The sequence below is a fragment of the Leuciscus leuciscus genome (assembly GCF_965113295.1).
Source record: "Leuciscus leuciscus genome assembly, chromosome: 1".
Lineage (NCBI taxonomy): Eukaryota > Metazoa > Chordata > Actinopteri > Cypriniformes > Leuciscidae > Leuciscus > Leuciscus leuciscus.
This window is the reverse complement of record NC_138725.1, coordinates 28,650,835-28,670,890: the sequence shown is the minus strand read 5'-3', so window position 1 is coordinate 28,670,890 and position 20,056 is coordinate 28,650,835. Positions and strand designations below refer to the sequence as shown.

At 37.8% G+C, this 20,056-nt stretch overlaps 2 long non-coding RNA genes across 2 annotated transcripts in view; both read right to left on the bottom strand.

Moving 5' to 3' along the window:
- Positions 1 to 9,561, bottom strand: part of LOC309503749 — a 155,199-nt gene extending 145,638 nt beyond the window's left edge. Inside the window, exon 1 of the long non-coding RNA XR_014207843.1 lies at positions 9,167 to 9,561. This is a non-coding gene — a long non-coding RNA (uncharacterized lncRNA). The remainder of the gene's footprint in view (positions 1 to 9,166) is intronic.
- LOC309503446 overlaps positions 1 to 12,678 on the bottom strand; it is a 411,057-nt gene extending 398,379 nt beyond the window's left edge. Inside the window, exon 1 of the long non-coding RNA XR_014207645.1 lies at positions 11,919 to 12,678. This is a non-coding gene — a long non-coding RNA (uncharacterized lncRNA). The remainder of the gene's footprint in view (positions 1 to 11,918) is intronic.
- Between the last annotated feature and the right edge of the window lie 7,378 nt (positions 12,679 to 20,056).

The window sequence follows — 20,056 nt, the reverse complement described above, 5'->3', positions numbered from 1 at the left end:
ACAGTTACAAATTACTTCATGAAAAAAGTATTCAGTAACGTAATCCAAGTACCACAATATGAAAGTAATGTAATCTGATTACTTTTGGGGATTACTTCAAGGTCACATATATAAATAAGTCAAGCAAGAAGAAATATAATTTTTTTGAAAACCTTTTATTTATTAAGAATTTGGTCCTGTGTAAAATATTTGCAAAATATAAACTATTTAAGAAAATGTCTTATAGCTGTAAGTAACTATGTTGTAGCTAAAAACCTATTAAAACTAAGCAATCATGTCTCATTTCCACAACTTGGGAACACACAGCCCTGAATATTTATGTAAAGGGCTATACAGACATCTAGTGGCTACTGTAAGGTATTACAGATTATTTTTGTTTTATTTTTAACTAACATGTACAAGGAAAAAACAACATTTAAAATTTCGACACAATCTAAATATTAGTTTATTTGAAAATAGGCCTAGGCTACATGTTGACTAAAGCCGTGATCTTTCTTAATTTGCCTGACTAAACTTGGGGCGTTGGCAGTGGGAGTTCCCCTACGTTACCTAGGCAGCAAACATCCCGTTAAGTGAGAAGAGATTAAGAAAGGACATTTTGGTACAACCATGTTGTTTGCATTTTCTTCTTTGAAAACAAAATGTCAGCGGAGTTTCCATGAATTGAAAGCGTTTTTGTCGCGCGGGCAACGTTTCTACTGGCAGCAGTGATTCATTCAGCGTCTGAGGAGATTGTAGACAGCTGTTATTTGCGCATGCACCAGCGGGTGGCACACGTGAGTCATTACTGTCAACAGAATCAGGAACTACTGTATAATCAAGCAGCGCTTAATATAGTGTTATTATGCCAAAATACTGATTTATTAAGTTTTAAATTAAACCATTGTAATCCTGAAAGTATTCCCCCTTTTTTCAAAATGTAACTATAATCTGATTACTACGTTTTTTGACGTAACTGTAACGAATTACAGTTACTGGATTTTTGTATCCTGATTACATAACGCCGTTACATGTATTCCGTTACTCCCCAACCCTGAGTATAACACACACCCAACACACAGTTAAAACAATCTAATACTTATCCCATACTGTTGAGTTATGTGACTATATTATTGCAGCTGACGTTGCATTCGGAGGAAAAGAGTGGACGATAGAGATGAGCCATCTTTAGCCGTTTTCGGCATATTTATTTCACGAGCTGCAGACACATCAGTCTCACGGTCAGACAGCCTTAATACGGTAAAACATTTGGGACAAACAAACAATAATACAAACGCGTCCTCTTTAGCCTGCACCTTAGTGCCCCCCTGTGGCTTATGCACAATACAGAACAGTACTGCATTACATTCTTAATATACAACTGAGGACATTAATGCTAGTGAAACAGTAAAATTCGATTGAATTTCTTGAATATCGACTAAAATGAAATACGGTCGGTCTCATCGGATTTTATCTTGATCGATGTACGGTTTATGCGATAAACGCTGATGGAAACGTTATTTGCCGAATAAATAATGGATTGCGATTAAGTTTTAGGTCATTTTATGGGTACAACCCGCCACAAAAGAAGAAGTTTTAGTTAATTTCCGCCCAGTTTGCACCCATTATATACTGTCTGGTTTGCACACATGGCCGGTGTCAACAAAGTGGACAAACGAGGAGACGAGATACTTTTTGAATTTAATTTAACAGAAAAATAAAATGGCTATTATAGCAAAAATCTAAGAAATGCCATATTAGTCAAATAATGTCGCTATCAGCTGTCACATATAAGCACCTAGAGTCCTGCAATGGGTTGGGTACCCGCATAAAAGTGGCTAAAACGGGTGGATTGTGACATTCCTAAAATGCACAGGCGGGGATGCGGGCGGATAATGAACTCCTTGCGGGCGGGTAGCGGATGAAGAATATGTGCAATATTTGTATGTCTAAATTGCCATTACACACTCGCAAATATGTGACCCTGGATCACAAAACCAGTCTTATGTTGCACAGGTATATTTGTGGCAATAGCCAACAAAACATTGTATGGGTCAGAATTATAGATTTTTCTTTTATGCCAAAAATCATTAGGATATTAAGTAAAGATCATGTTCCATGAAGATATTTTGTAAATTTCCCACCTTAAATATATAAAACATTTATTTTTGTGAATGGATGCAGCACTATCGCCAATAGAAATGGATGACTTTAAAGGCGATTTTCTCAATATTTCGATTTTTCTGTACCCTCAGATTCCAGATTTTTAAATAGTTGTATCTCGGCCAAATATTGTCCTATCCTAACAAACCATACATCAATGGAAATATTATGTATTCAGCTTTCAGATGATGTATAAATCTCAATTTAAAAAAAATTACCCATAAGACTGGTTTTGTGGTCCAGGGTCACATATGTGTTTTGGGCGTCCTTAAAAATATTCTTGTTTGCCGTTACCCGACCGATCCTGTCAATTTAGGACTGACCCAATTCATTTTTTTCCCCTTTTAGTCCGACCGACTGGCCGGTTGTAAACTTGCGTTAAGATCGACCGAATTTTTAAAAAAAATTTTTTTTTTACTCTTCAAACAACTAATACAAATGCAATAAAATAATATTAATTATATTTTAGTAGGCCTAAGTATTGTGTAGGCTACGCTCTTTCTTTTAAATAAAAACCCGTCAATCAAGCAAAATAATATTCAATGATTGTAGGGCAGGCTAATAAGCCTATGTGCTGTAGCCCAGTCATTAAAAAAAACGATTTAGTTTCATATTCATGTTTAAATAAAATAATATATATATATATATTTGTTTGTTTAAAATTGCATGTTGATTATATGAAAAGTGAAAAAAGCATGAATAAGATAAGATGATCCCGAATATCGGGAGACAAATGGAGTGGGCAGACATGATTTTGACCACTTTATTAAGTTTGTTTTTGTAGAAAGACTTTCTTTAAAGTGAATTTCGTTTTGTATTAATTGTATCTTAATTTTAACCAATGTTTAATCAACCATTTTCCTTGGATTTAATAAATAAGAGCTAAATATAGCAGGCAATAATCAGGACACGTGAACTGGAGGTAGCCTAGGCTACTTGAATGGCCCAAAACAAAGCGCACTTTCGCGCTCATTAGCCCATTCATGAGGCTATTGTGATGTTGAGAGAGGTGCGAGATAAAAAATAAAGCACTTTAAATGGAATGATTTTAGCTTGTGTGCGATTTATCGTGGGCACGGGTCTCCAAAAATGGACCCGTGCAGGACTCTGCACTATTACAACTTGTGCAATATTGAACATTTGTATAGATGGCGCGATCCATTTTGTCTAGCAAAACTTTGTTCGCAAATGTTTGCTTGAATGTTGTGCGATTCAGTGCGAAAATGAATGGAAACACCTTAAAATGTCTCAAATCAATTCGATATACCAATTTGATCGCAAAACAGCATGTGACGTCATTACGCACAGGTTTTTATTCGCTTTAAAGCCGTTTGATGGAAACACACTTTCACAAGCTTTATTCGCATGATTTTTTTTACCGAACTTCAGATAATTCGATTGACAAGTTGATGGAAACATAGCTTATGTTACCCGCCACGAGCAAAATCCACCCGCATTTGGCGGGTTGGCGGGTGTTAATGTCAAGCCCTGCTTGTATCCATTTATTTACTTAAATGTTTAATAAATTGTATGTCTTTGAATTTTTCTCTTTTTATGTTTGTTCCTGTATTCAGTGGTTAATTGTTCTCATCTTTTAGTCTCTTGTTTTCTCAGTATAGGTCTGTGGTAATATTTTCATTTGACTTTGTAAATGTAGTATTTCTCATTTAATAGAAAATCTGCCATTCCATTTAGAGTACTATCTCTGTTTGTAGAGGCTGTGTCATATATAAATAGTTTGTGTTTAGACATCCAGGTAAAATATGCACATTTTGCTGTTAATTTTTTTGCTGTTGCAAATAATCCAGTTAGATCTATTCATGATATGAGCCTTGATCTAAAAAAGTAGGGTAAACATTCCTGGTGTTTGTATTTGCTGAATGTAAATGGATCTGCTCTCTGTTGGGTTGCAGTTTTCTTCCATTTTTGAAGTGTTTGGCTGAACACCCTGCTTACAGTGAAATAAAACAGACTACATTGTTACCGCTGCTGTCAGAATTATGTTTTGTTCCTGGTGTTTTGGTTTGGTTCTGTTTCCCTACATGTACCTCGAGTGTTCACCTGTTCTGTTCATTAACTCATTAGTTCTCCATGCGTATATGCCCTGTGTTTTCTCAATTCTTTGTTTGGTGTCGTCATTTGTTTGGTTGTGTTAGCTCCCTGTGATCTGTCCTGTGTGTGTATTGTGTATTATTGGATTAAAGACTGTTTTCTGTGAGTTTTTACATCTTGGTGTGCTTACTACTACAGCCAACCCTGCGACAGCTGCTACAATTATGAATGTTTAACCCCCTGGGGTCGCCAGTCTTGATTTTTGTCATACATGTTAGTGTTAGCTATACACAGGGTTGGGGAGTAACGGAATACATGTAATGGCGTTATGTAATCAGGATACAAAAATTAAGTAACTGTAATTTGTTACAGTTACGTCAAAAAACGTGGTAATCAGATTATAGTTACATTTTGAAAAAGGGGGAATACTTTCAGGATTACAATGGTTTAATTTAAAACGAAATAAATCAGTATTTTGGCATAATAATAGTACATTAAGCGCTGCTTGATTATACGGTAGTTAATGGTTCTGTTTCCAGTCATGACTCATGTGTGCCACCCACTGGTGCATGCACAAATAACAGTTGTCTACAATCTCCTCGGGTGCAGATCGAATCACTGCCGATAGTAGAAACAATACTGCCCACAAGGAAAGACAAACCTTCAATTTATGGAAATTCCACTGCTATTTTTTTTTCAAAGAAGAAAATGTCAAAAACATGTAGCGCCTATATTAGGAGTGTTAAAAATCCCAATTAGTCACTCTCCTGTCACTCTATTGGGAGACATGCCCACTTCCTGGAACTTTCTTCACCTGAGGATAATTACCAATCAACCTCACTAGTGTGCCTCTCTTTGTGCTGACTATTTGCTGCGTCTATGACTTTGTAAGTTTATTTAAACCTTTTGTATTGATATTAATTAGATTTTTTTTTTCAAATCATTAATTTGATTTGTTGATTTGTTTAATTTGGTTAAAGATTTTCTTTATGGTTATGTGAATGTATACTTATTATTATAATGATTTGTATCAGTAAAGTTAACTTCATTTGATTGAAGACACCAGCAACATGCAGCAATTGTAAAGCCACATTAAGGAAATGGGACAATGAAGAAAGAAAGCAAATGGCAATAAATCAATTGAGAAGTAACTTCTGGACTCATTCCTGTGTTCTAAACGACACACCATTCTGGTAGCTCTCATCCTTAACCAGCCAAACAAAAATTATTGTTCAAGGAGAGTAGCTTTTTTAGTCCCCGAAATATTTTCTTAATCTCTTCTCATTTAACGGGATGTTTGCTGTCCAGTTAACATAGGGGAACTCCCACTGCCAACGCCCCAAGTTCAGTCAGGCAAATTAAGAAAGATCATGGTTTTAGTCAACATGTATAGGCCTATTTTAAAATAAAACTAATATGTAGATTGTGTAGAATTTTTAAATGGTGTGCTTTTATTTTTTCCTTGTACGTGTTACTTTATTATTTTGTTAATATAATCAGCACGCAGTTAAAGGGATACTTCAGGATTTAGCATTAAGCTGTGTATTAGTAGAAAACCTATAGTATTTTCGAATTACCATGCTTTTCACCCTCATATCCCCCTGAGATGAGAGATTTATGTATTTTTTGTCTGGAAAAAAATTCGTCATTTTGCGTCGTCAGAGGATTTTCTGGCCAGAGGCTAAAGACTACAGCCAGTAGTGGGAGCTGTCCCGCATGTTTTCAACCCGCCCATAGAGGGTGGGATCTCACTCACAGAATGTACACACAGTCAGCCGTCTTTCTTTGGAAGCTAAGCTAGCAGGCTCTTGTTCTGTGGAGAAAGCTGAGTAGTAGGAGAAAGCTGAGTAGTAGGGTTTACCATTCTCTTTTTCCCGGACATGTCCGGCCGTCAAGATCATCCAAAATGTCCGGGATTCGGCTTTTGCTCTCTACAGTCGGCATTCATTGGTTACATGCACACGTTTTGTTTCAATCTAACTGAATTCATTCCGATCGGTGAATCTGAATGTAGTGTTTACATGAACGTTAAACAAGTGATCGGTTGATGTGCGTTTTAACATTGCTAAGAAAATTCCCGCTCCTCCGTCAGAGATACGAGACCGGCGCGTCTCAGTAATGACGCCAGCGGCCTCGCACCGTTCTCCTGCGGCCGCCAGCCTCGTCCTGCTCGCCACAGTAAACATGATGAATAGAGATTGTAGAACGCAAAAGCTGAATCCCGGACATTTTGGGCGATCTCGAAATCCAGGGCAAACTCGTCACGGAGTCTCAATAAGGATTGCTAATGTGTCATCATCATGACGTATTCCCAGTGGTCCGCGCAGAGCATTTTGGGAGTCCAGCAGGGGCGTCACTAGGCCCTTTTTAGGGGGGCTTCAGCCCCCCTAAACTTTTGCCCAGCCCCCCTAAAAAATATTTGATTAATATATTTTTATCGCTTCAGTCCCCTTTAAAAAAACTCATTTGAAACGGCGGCAAGCTGCGTCAAGTTTCGGCTCCTCCCCTTATCTGAGTCTGCTTGGATTTAGCGCATTTTTCAATCTGCAGGGGCGCCGAGCAGAGCGAGGTGTGTCGTGAGTGCATTTATTGATAGATTGCTATGATATTACATCTGCATCGGTGCAGTTCTTTGTCATTTATGCATTGCAGTTTACATAATGTAATGTTACTGGAGCATTGGGAGCAACACGGGACGGTTCGGTTTCTCTTCCAATACCAATACGTTTCGCTGCGTTCACCTTCAGCCCTTATCAGTGTGATAGTTGTTTTTTTCTACAAAACAAAAATGAAGCGATTAACACCCATGAAAACATACTTTAGAAAACGATCATGATTTATTTTAATTTACTTTTTAAACTTTAAAACATATTATTTTGTATTTCGTTATTACATTATGCTGCCATGCACAGAAATGATTAAAGACACACATCATTGTCTGAAAGCACAGATGGCCTTGAGAGAGAAACATCATGTGGAGTTATTTGGTTTTGTATTAATAAATATAGTTTTGTATTAAGTAATAATGAATCAGTAGAAGTGTATAGCCTACATATATTAGAGTAAGAGTAGAGTAAAGGGATTTGTGCTTTTCTTTTAAGCACTTGATTTATAGAAGTGGCAAATTGATAATTCATGTTGTTATTTTTAATAAATAGAAATAAATATAGAACAGATTAATCATATTGCCAATAGACAGTTACATTAATACACGTTTAGCTGGTTAGTTAAATGATTTGAAATTAAATAGATTTTCACGGGGTGACTTGATGAATAACCAACCGTATTGTTGATTACAAAGGCTAAAAAGCTTAAAAAATAAAATAAATAATTTATATTTCATTGTAGATGGACTTAGTTACCTAGCTTTCCTGGTAGCTTTGTCTGAGAAAATGATTCATAAATCAACCTATCAGTTGACCCTATGTTTACTTTCTTCACTGACAGACAAAAATTAAAAGCCTGTATCAGTCAAAGCTCAGCTTTAGGAGGGGAAAAGACAGAGCAAGATAAAAACAAAGAGAAAAAGAGTGTGATGCTGATGAGGTGAGAAAAAAACAGCTGCCCGCACATGGTTTTAAAGCTATTGTCATCCAATTTTTTTGGCCTTCAAAACATCTTAAAATGCACATATGTAGATCAGAGAAATCAACATTTTCTCGGGGGAGCATGCCCCCGAACCCCCCTAACTACCTCACATTCGGTACCTCAGTGATTATAAAACCGTGCCATATGCATGTTACTGGATGAATGAATGAAACTACTTAATAATGAGCATTAGACCATAAACTAACCTTTTTTTTTTTTTTTTTTTTACATCATACCCTCATTGGGGGCTGAGCCCCCCTAAAATGAAAATCCTAGAATCGCCCCTGGAGTCCAGCAGAGCATTTTGGGAGTCCGCGGCACAAACATTAGGCGCCAGACTTGATTGCATGGAGGGAAGAGTTCAAGATGCCATCTACCTGCTGTGTTATATACTGCAATAGTCGTTCTCACGATAGAAGTGGCATAAAGCTTAAGAACGGAATATCCTTTTATCGTTTTCCAGCGTGGAAAAATAATAGTACTAGCCATGTTTCAGAGGTGACAAAAAGGCGACGAATGGCATGGATAGCAGCAGTAAGGCGACCCAAGATTACTTTCGATAACACTCCACCACACATGATGGTGTGTTCAAAGCATTTTCACAAAGGTAAGTTACAATTATTCACTGTAAATATTATGTTGTGGGCAAATAACCAGCGTGTTTTGTTTGACTTAGCAGTAACCAGACCAATTTTTTTAGTCACAGAGGTGACTTCCCGGGCTCCTCCCTTAATGCTGACTTCTGCTGACTTGGGACAAGGAAACGACGCATTGTAAAGCTAATACTCGCGTCGCACACACAATTACCAATATTCGTGTCGCGCCTCCCCTGTGGCTCTTTGGCGCCCCCCAGGGGAGGCGCACCTCACCTATTGAAAACCTTGTTGTTTTCAACTGCGCTCTCTTACCGGTAGGCGTGGCTTGGGAGCTAGGGCAGCGAAGCAAGTGCATTCTGGGAGTTGTTGTCTTTCATCCACATAAGCCAAAAATTCTCAGTCTAGAAAGCTCCAAATTCAAAAATTTCTTCACACTTCTTCTACATAAATGACCTATTTTAAATACACGTGACATTCATCTTTCCAGAGGTGAAGTATCCCTTTAACCCATGTATGTTAATTTATATTAATTAACTGAATCTTTGTATCCTTTACTTATAACTGTTTTATTTGTGTTTATTCTGTTTATTATAGACCACACATACATTTGTGAATCAACGTATACAAATTCCCTTTGAATAAATAAGTTGAACCAGATTCCCTCTGGTGTTTCTCTTACCGGGAACATCTTACCTTTTATGCCAAAAATCAATACCCCGGTTTCACACCGCAAGCGTCAGCGGCGCGTATTTTTTTCGGCACCCATGTTAATCAATGAGTGCATTCACACCGGGAGCAGGAGCAGCGCGTGAGCGTCAAGCAGGAGCGTCGCATGAACAGCAGTGCAGCGGGGGTTTTGGATGTCCGGTCTATTTTTTTCTGTGCTGCTCACGCTCAATTAAAGTGAAAGCACACTTTTGATGGACAAAATGAATGTGATTTAACACAAAACGTGCTTAAAATACACAGAATAAGTATGGTAAGAGTTTTAACAACAATGCCAATGTCTAGTGTTTTAACAATTATGCCAGAAAAGAAAATTAAGTATAACAAATATGTATTTACCCATTTAAACTTTTTAATTATTCGTTTTGGGTGAAAGTATGGTGTATTATTATAAAAATAAAATAAAGTTAAACTAGCCACAAAACTATCGCAAAATACGATATAAAGTTTATTTGAGTTTATTATGTAATACACAGACACTATGCTATATAGCAGGGATGGGCAACTTCGGTCCTGGAGGGCCACAGTTTAGCTTCAACCCTGAAAACATCACCTGCCTGTAACTTTCTAGTAATCCTGAGGACCTCGATTAGCTTGTTCAGGTGTGTTTGATTGAAGCTAAACTCTGTAGGACATTGGCCCTCCAGGACCGAAGTTGCCCATCCCTGCTATTCATGGATTTCATCAGGTCCCTTTCCACAGGTGTATTAATCAAGCACAATGCAGTCTGCATTCATAATCTAGGTGCTTGATTTTATACACCTGTGGAAAGGGACCTGATGAAACCCATGAATATAGGCTCTAGTAAAGGTGCATGCGGCAGATGACGTAAACACAACCTGTATCAATGGATGACATGAGGCTGATCGTTGAGGTTGAGAAGCAACAAAGTGCTTTATGACCCAAAAAACAAGTACTACAAGGACCTGTCTTCCAAGGAAAAAGCCTGGGATGAAATTGCTTCTGCTATTTCTGCAGATGGTAAGTCATCAATTTTAAATTTAACTGTAATCTGTTTCCTTTGAGGAAAGCTGACTAGACTACTATTTTTTCATCAAAACATACAATTTACTGCATTTTTATACCATTTAACAGTGTATAGGGTATTTTATGATGCTCTGTCATTTGATCGTCAGCAGTGATTGTCTGGATTTGATCGTCTGTAGATTATTGTAGTTTACATTAACCAAAAAATCGTATGTTATTATATGTCTTATAATTGAATAAGTAAGCTATAAATATGTCCTAATGTTTTATTTGCATGTAACCAATTACATGTCTGTTTATATATTATAAATGAAACATGAGCAAGTGATTAAGCAAAAATGTATTCACAGTACAATCACAATAAAAAAATGACAGAAAACATGTATTGTAATATTACCCAAAATAGCATTATTTACAAACTTATACACTGTATATGTTGCCATTGTAGGCCCTAGGCTACTATTCCAAAAACCATTTGGTCCTGCCACGACACTCTGCCTTCCGGGGAACAGAAAAATGTGCAAAACCTTTCACGCACATCATAGGCTTCTCTACTTCCACTGTTTCCACCCATGTTTATCACCGGTGGTAGCACGTTGCCCCTCTCTTCTGCCTCATCTAGCCATCTTTGGTTCTGAGATGGGTTCATGAGGTAATTATGCAAGATGCATGTTGCCATTACCACATAATCTGCATTTTATGGCTTGACATTCAATCTTGTATGGAGTACTCTCAATCTTGATGAAAGAATTCCAGAGGCACACTCAACTACCATCCTGGCTCGAGACAGCCTGTAATTAAAAATGCGCCTCCATCTTGGAATGTTGTTCCCTGGAAATGGTTGCATAATGTAGGTCTTCAAGAGGAATGCTGCATCTGCAACCATGGTATATGGCATGGGACCCTGAACACCAGATCCTGCTAAAGGGTTCTCTGCTGGCACAGACACAGTTTTTGCTTCCATGCCTCTTCCAAAAGATTTTATTTTTTATTTATTTATTTATTTTGTTTATTTGGCAGGGACAGCGCACAATTTAGACAATTGCACCAGAGTTAGCTAACAGCTAATTTGCATCTGTTGTCCCTGGGCAGGTAGACAAAACAAAAAACTCAACAACCACTAAACAACAAATACACTACATAAATTTACAAAAATACATATTATCCATTAATTCAAAATTGATAAAAACGGTTTGATATATACACCAAATACAGAAAATACAATGCAATCATTGGTGACACTCTTGTGCTGATTTTAGCCAAATTTTGAGGCTGGCTTTAAATACTGCAAAACTTCCTGAGTTTCTAATGTTTGTGGGTATTGAATACCACTCCTCCACTACTTTAACAGAGAAGACGGATTGACCAAAGGTTGTCTTTCTAAAATACGGTACCAAATCACCCCTAGTTGATGCTCTAGTTCTACTGGCACTGCCACTGCCAGATAAAACTATGCATCCTCTAAGAGGTGCAAGATCATGAATAACTTTAAACATTAGACATACATCCGAATAAAATAAGAAATTATCAAAATTGAGAAGATTATATTTTTTCAGAATATTACAATGATGATAATCCTTAGGTTTTTTGTCTAATACTTTTAAAATTTGTTTATAAAGTGAATAAATAGGCTTGAGCGTAGTCGCTCCTGCCTTTGACCAGGTTGTTATAAGACAAATGGGGAAAAATCATTGGGTCTCATTCATGAAACACGAGCAGAACTAATTTTTGTGTAAATCGTGTGTAAAGTGGTTCTGGCGTAAATTTTCAGATTCATTAAAATGTTCGTATTTCCCAAATGTTAGTTGGTACGAAAGAAATCTACACCTGGGGCTCGTTCTTCGTACGTTGCTTATTACATCCGAGATCAAATGACACATCCAAGATGATATCATCGTGCTAATCATGATCTGGCTAACTCGGTTCTTCGAACACACTTGCCGGATATGATTAGTATCGCTGGATTGAGTTAGTGAGATAATTGCGCGTTCATGCGCTGGTTGAAAAGGGGATATGTATCGATAGTAGAAACATTGATCAGCAACGCTGCTATTGGCTGCTCAGCGTGGCCAAAGAGCGCGCTCAGTTTTTCTCCTCAGCAGAGCAAGAACTAATAGTCGAAGTTTATTCTGAATTTTAATGTTTAATTAAAACGCCAGGGAACACCTCAAAGTCTGCAAAAGCCAGGAGAGAGGGCTGGCAAAAAGTAGCAGACAATTTAAATCCGTTAGAAGTGGCCATGTTAGATGTCTTTTATCACTTAATAGCCTATATTTTTGCATTTTAATAATTGCATAATTACTTTGTTCATTGTAATGTCAGAGTCACCACACTAGAACATGGAAACAAACAAAAGTGAAGTACAAAAATATTCTACATAATGGTTATTTTTAATTATATTATAGTCTCTTTTATAAAAGACACTGTTAAATAAATGGTTGTCTGTTTATAAAAGCAACCAAGAAAAAGGCTGAGAAAAAAAAAAAGAAAAGATCTTAAGAAGTAGCCTACACTGTAAAATAATTTTTGCTGCATTAAATTAAGGCTGTATAGTCATTTCAACTGTTAAATCTTGAATAATGATGAATTGCTTTGACTTGTGAAAGTGAAAACTGATAAACTTATGTTAATGTAAAATATTTTTCCCGAGTGTAGTTCATTGTAATGACATTGTGTTTTCCTCTTTTGTGCACTTTTACATAATACACCAACACTTGTATCTGTTCCCAAGAAAGTGGTAGCTGAAATATGTGCAGTAAGTGGACATTTTCTAACTTTCCAAAGGAAAGAAAGTAAGACTTTGTAATGTCCATTTGTTTCCATTGCACTGGACAGTGAATAAACCCTCTCAGATAACTGTCATATGGAGGAACTAGCCTACCTGCAAGTGCATAAATAAGTTTACTTAATTCATACTTGTATGCTTTATGGCTGCAATATAAGTTGCAGGATTCCACATCTACAGAAAGGCCTACAGAAGAGTCTGGACAGACAGAGGAGACATAGGCCTACAGGTGGGCAGTGTATAGACAACTTTTCCTTTTTATTTATTGCATGAGGCATGTGTCTAATATCTCTTGTTGCAGGCACTTGACCACTGGCTTTTCTTTACAAAGAACAATTGAAATAAAACTCAAGGAACTAAGTATATTTGTCTTTTATTAAACATATAATGAAAAGTGTTTTTTTTTATTTTAATTTTTTTTTATGTTGTGTAATATGGCACATGCAATAATGTCCCAGGCCCTGTCAGGTGTGAAACCCTCAGACTTTTCAGACACTGAAATCTTCCCTTTAGTTAGCCAAAGTTCATTTGATTGTGTGCCCTTGTCCTGGCTAGAGCTGCATTGTAACTGGTTTGGGTCAGGGAATGGGGTCATAAACACCTGTCTGCAGGCAGGAACATGTCATAATCACCTATGAAAAAATGCAGTTCTGTTAGGATCAGCATAAGTGTATGTAATACAGTGAGCTTGATATTTAATTGTGGAACTTTCCTTACCCCTTTCAAATAATGTGCATAAATGCAACTCTGAAAATTCTTAAGTCATGCACAGATCCTGGCCATTTTGCTTTCACATTTGTGATATGGAAGATTTTAGTCAACTGCCTTTTTTTTATTTGATATAATATTATTAATCTGGAATATTAAGAATCCCAATAGTAACTGGGCTGCACATTTACATTGTGAACCCCCTTTCTGTTCACATAATCCCCTTCATTGAGGCCTTGATGGCAGTCTATGGAAGCCTATAGTCTATGGTACCAATCACGTTAGTGAAGCCTGAGTGACACATACTGTAATCGGCATGGTCATGATTGCATGATCTTCATAAAAAATTATGATAGCAAAAAAAAAAAAAAAAAAAACTGCTTTAAAAAAAACTGCTTTACAACATTGGGTCTTAAAAACCTAAAACTGTTTTTTAAACCTAAAAGCGCCAGGTAAACTCCGAATGACACGACAGACAGCACTTTCCATCAAGTTCTCCGCATCTCCAATAGTGTAAAGGAAAGAGCCACTCGCAAATAATCTTAGGGCAATGCAAACAGTTTGTGCTGTAGTCAAAGCCCGACTCCGACAAGTCGAAAATAAATGTGCGTTTCCAACAAATTAATAATGTAAACGACAATCTCACGAGTCACGAGAAAAAATATAAATCTCAGAAAGTGCACTATCGCGCTGCGCTGGACTTCCCGGATCAGCTCCGCTAATGAAGCCACAATCTAATCCTGTTAACATGAAACAAGCCTGCTCCCGAGCAGGTTTAAGTTTACGGACCTGTTGCTATGACAGCAAGTCCAGGATGAGCGTCGAAGAACCAAACAATCCAAGATCATGCCAAATCGCCAACAATCAAATCCAGCAAACTGAGTTAGCGACGTACGAAGAACGGGCCCCTGGTCCCAGCCACGCGTAAATAGTGCGTTTAACATCCGAACGTTTTGCTCATTAATAAGGCTGCCTTTTAATTCACCGTAATCGGGTACATATTTACACAGCATTTTGAAAAAATATTATATATAGTAATTACTATACGGTTTTTCTTTTTTACTTTTATTACGAGAACCAGTAATAGCATCTGCAAGCGGAACAAGTCCGCAAGTCTTTTTTTATTATTATTTATTATATTCAAGCTGTTTATTCTTTTTCTTTTTCTTTTTTACAAGTCCGCAAGTCACAAGTGTTGCAGTCAAGCTTCATGTCGATCCATTTTCTTTTCACTTCTGGGACTGTTCGATTAACAGATGAAACTCCATTAACTGCATCTGTAATATGCTGCCAAGCATTTTTACCTAAAGCATTTAGGTATTACCTAAAAAATCCTTTTTTTAGGACCTGATACGCCACTATGTACGCTTGAAAATAAAATGTGGCGTTTTGAACGAACTTCTGATAATAAAACTTCAATTTCTGCATCTGAGAAATTTCTCTTCTTCTTTCGCTTTTGAGAAGACATGTTGAAATCCTTCGTTTCGTGTCATAATATGATGCCCTTATATAGTTGTCAGTCGGTTTTAATGGGCGGGATTTATGGTAATTAAGAATTTGCGTGCACGCGCGTCCCATTTACGACTGATTGGAATTCATTAACCCACACACACATTTCACTATCAAATCTGACGTTTACGAAGTATTTGTGAATCAGGAGAAGAATTTTTGGGAATGTCTCTTTACGCGCAAATCACTCACATATTTACTCGCATATTTACGAATGTTTCATGAATGAGACCCATTGTGTGTACAAAAAGGTTTGCAGCATACAGTGACAAATTATGTCTAATACTCTTAAAATTGTTTAGATTAAACTTAACAGTCTTGATGACCTTACTAACTTGTTTTTTGAAGGTCAAATTTGTGTCAATTATGATGCCTAAATATTTAACATGTGTCACAGATGTAATGACTTCACCGTTAATTAAAATATCAGGATTAACTGAATTATTAATCCTTGCTGTAAAATACATGCAAACTGTTTTACTTAGATTAAGGGTCAAACATGAATTTGCCAGCCAATCCGACACGTTACTCATCGAAGCTGTCAGTTTGGCTGCAGCGTGTTCTTTACATCTTGCATGGGTAAAAATCACAGTGTCATCAGCATACATTTGGATGTTAACATCTGGACATGTTTGAGGGAGGTCATTTATATATATATACAAAATAAAAGAGGTCCTAAAATAGACCCTTGAGGGACCCCTGAAATACAGTTTGCAAATGAGGAACACTTATCACCCACTCTTGTACATTGTTTTCTGTTATTCAAATAGGATTCCATCCAGGTCATGGTATTAACGGATAAATTAAATTTAGAAAGTTTCGATAATAAAACGTTGTGATTAACGGTATCAAATGCCTTCTTAAAATCTAAAAACACAGCTCCAACGACACCGCCTTTATCAAGTAGACTTTTGATTCGTTCCACAAAAAAACAATTTGCTGTTTCTGTCGAGTGATGCTTTCGGAAGCCAAACTGCATCGGGTGCAAGGTAGATTCACCTTCATTTAGATGAGAGAGCTGATCATAAACAACCTTTTCTGTAATTTTAGAAACTATTGGAAGTATACTAATGGGTCTATAATTTGATGTAAGAGTTCTATCACCTGTTTTTAAAATTGGAGTCACTACTGTGGCCTTCCAGGGTGAAGGAAAATAAGATTTTGTTATTGACAAATTTATCAAATGAGTTAAAGGCTTACATAGTATTAATTTATAATTTTTCAAGAATTTTGCATCAAAATCAAAAACATCCTTAGACTTGGACGCTTTCAAACAATCAAGTGTTTTCATTACTGTATATTCTGAGACATTTTTGATTGTGAAAACAGGGAAATCATTATTAGCCGATGCAAGTACTCTTGGTCTTAGACCAAAATTTCTGGCTAGACACTGTACTGAATCTACAAAGAATGAATTAAAGATTGTAGCTATTTCTCCTTTATCTTCTATCACTTTTGATTGTTCGTTTATTACCCAATTTTGAACGGATTTACGCTCCTTCTTTGTAATGCTATTAATATTTTCCCAAATCAATTTACTATTTCCCTTAGAGTCATTGATTAATTTAATAAAGTAATCAGCTTTAGCCTGCCTTAGATCTTTTACTACTTTATTTCGTAATTCTTGGAATTTTCTCCTATCATGTGGTAGTCCGGATTTAAGAGTTGCCTTCAGTGCTAAGTCTCTTTGCTTCATTAACTTCCAAAGATTCTCATTTAACCATGGCAGATTATATTTTTTACGTGGATGTAAGACGTTTTTGCAAAACTCATTTTTAGTCTCACTAACTCTGGTCATCATAATATTAGATGCATTTTCTATATCATCAGACTGCAGAACATCATTCCAGTCCAAGTGCTTTAATTTATCCTCAAATGGACCGACTAAGGTTTTGGGTATAACATTAAAATAACTTTTACCCTCTTGTCTATAAAAGAATCTTTGTTTTGTCAATTTTCTAACAATTAAGGTCAGATTATGATCTGACATGCCAGTTATCAAATTAAAATATTTTGTAATTCTCTCAGGCTTATTACTAAAAATAAGATCTATTTGTGTTTGTGATGATTGAGTAATCCTAGTTGGGCCTTGAATCATTTGAGCAAGATTAAACTTAAAAGATTAAGATTAAAGTTTTTTCCTGCTTGCTTTCTCAGCCCAGTTTATGTTAAAATCACCTAATACAATTAGTTCAGTCTTAGTACCAATTTCCTTTAACTAGATGTACCGCATCGCGGTACAAAATATGACCGCCGCTCAGGCCTGCACTGGCTTTCCACAAAAATAAATGACATGGAGTAATTTGGCTGTATTGCGTGTTTATGTATATACCTAAAAAAAGTAATAGTATGTGCATGTGTGTGTGTGTGTATGTGTGTGTGTGTGTGTGTGTGTGTGTCTGTGCGTGTATGTATGTGTGCGTACATGTGTGCGCGTGTGTGTTTGTGTGTGTGTGTCTGTGCATGTGGATTTGTATGTGTGTGTATGGGTGTGTGTCTGTGCGTGTGGATGTCAGTGTGTGTGCATGCTTGCGTTTGTTTGTATTCCTGCATGTGTGTGTGTGACAGTATCATCCTAAACCAGCAACCCTTCGCTCAACAGCACCATCTACAGGCCGATGAGTGTACAGTCACTAAATGTGCATATAAATGAATTTATTTGATACCCCCCCATGGATGAAATTCTACAAAACTTGTAGCAGAGGATACCCCCAGAGGATGAGAAGTTAATCATACACATGAAATATGGTGCAGTTCTGAACATCTCCACTGAAGATAGGGGCGATTAAAGCAGAATAATATTGCATTTTCATTTTTTATGGGAGGGGCGCAAATCACAAATGAGTGATTATGGGCTAGGTTGATGTGGGCCCTTAAGAGCAACATACCATAAAAATTTCTTCATCCTCGGTGCCACGGTTCAGGTAGTTATTTAGGAAAAACTGCATATTTTGGGGTTTGGGGGGGCCCAGCGCGGGGGGGGGGGGGGGGGAGGGGTGCTGGAGTGGCCCCCGGGGACCAAACGAAAATTTTTCCGTAGAAGTCTTGTGGGGCTACATGCCCACCAAATTTCATGTTCCCCGGTGTTTCGGTGTCCCTGGTATCGTTGACGAAAAATGTACGGGGGCCCCAGCGCAGGGGGGGGAAGTGGCCCCCGGGGACCAAACGAAATTTTTCCGTAAAAGTCTAGTAGACCAACATACCATAAAAATTTCTTCATCCTCGGTGCCACGGTTCAGGTAGTTATTTAGGAAAAACTGCATTTTTGGGGTTTTGGGGGGGCCCAGCGCGGGGGGGGAGTGGCCCCCGGGGACCAAACGAAATTTTTCCGTAGAAGTCTAGTGGGGCTACATGCCCACCAAATTTCATTTTCCCCGGTGTTTCGGTGTCCCTGGTATGGTTGACGAAAAATGTACGGGGGCCCCAGCGCGGGGGGGGGGAAGTGGCCCCCGGGGACCAAATGAAATTTTTCCGTAAAAGTCTAGTAGACCAACATACCACAAAAATGTCTTCATCCTCGGTGCCACGGTTCAGGTAGTTATTTAGGAAAAACTGCATTTTTTGGGGTTTGGGGGGGCCCAGCGCGGGGGGGGGAGTGGCCCCCGGGGACCAAACGAAATTTTTCCTTAGAAGTCTAGTGGGGCTACATGCCCACCAAATTTCATGTTCCCCGGTGTTTCGGTGTCCCTGGTATCGTTGACGAAAAATTCAGTAAGGTGACAAAAAAAAAAAAAAAAAAAACTTTGACAATCCCTATATGACCGCTTTCGCTAGCTACGCTAGCGGCGATCATAATAAGGATTTTAGTTTGTCATAAAAAATAATTTTAGAATTTGGGGGTCGGTATACCTGTAACAATAAAAGACATATGAGGGGACAATACAATAGAGACAGTAATGCTTTCAAGTTCTTGTGAGGAATTAGGATGCACTTCTACACATTTAAAGTGATTTCGAACATACAAAAGAACTCCTCCTCCTCTCCCTAATTTTCTGTCTTTCCTAAAAATTTGGTACCCAGGTATAGCGAAAACAGTCCTTGGTGATGATTCAGTTAACCATGACTCTGAGATAAAAAGAAAATCTAAATTGGAGTCTATCAGCAAACCTTCAAGTTGCTCAGTTTTTGACACAATGCTTCTGAAATTCAAATGTCCACCAAGCAATCCTTTAGGTTTGAGTCGTTTGTCCCACAAGGCTTTAGTCTGATTTACTGGTTGAAAGAGTTCAAACTTCCTTTTAACCACCATTCTATTAAAAAGTTCTTTATGTGTACAGTCACTCGGATTAAATATTGCGTTTTGCAGGGATGCGTTTGAACTTACAGGTAGATTGTTGCTTTCTTGATGTAGTTCAGCAACGTTTGCAAACTCCGGTAGGCTATCCGACAACAGCGACTTTCCTTCGCAAACTGGTCCCGGATTAGAATGGACATCACCTGCCAGTAGAAGCGTAATCATCATGTAGCCGATCAGCCTGTGATATGGACGGTAAGATCTCAGTGTTGAACGCGCCCGAGCAGGAGTTGGTATATTGGCCTCTCCGTTGTTCAGTACTTTAGAATATGAGTTTTGATAAACCCCACCATCACTGGCTCGGCCAAAGTCTCCTACTTGGACGAATGTAAATTTGTAGTCTGCATCTACCAATGCAAGCAGAACAATAGAAAATGCCTTCTTGTAATTGAAAAACAAGCTCCCAGAATGTGCAGGTGCCACTATGTTGACATGTTTTCCATCAATGGCACCAATGCAGTTTGGAAAGTTTCATTTAGACCGAAATTTGGAGGCGATGAATCTCCACATGTCTTCTGTTGGCTTTGGAAACTGTGTTGCCTTCATTTTCCTTTCAATTGCCCTACAAGTCAAATGCACACTCCCAGCAACAGTGCTTGTCCCAAGACGATATTGGAGGGCAAGGCTGGTAAAGCTTTCCCCAGTTCCTAGGAATCTGTGAAGAAAACA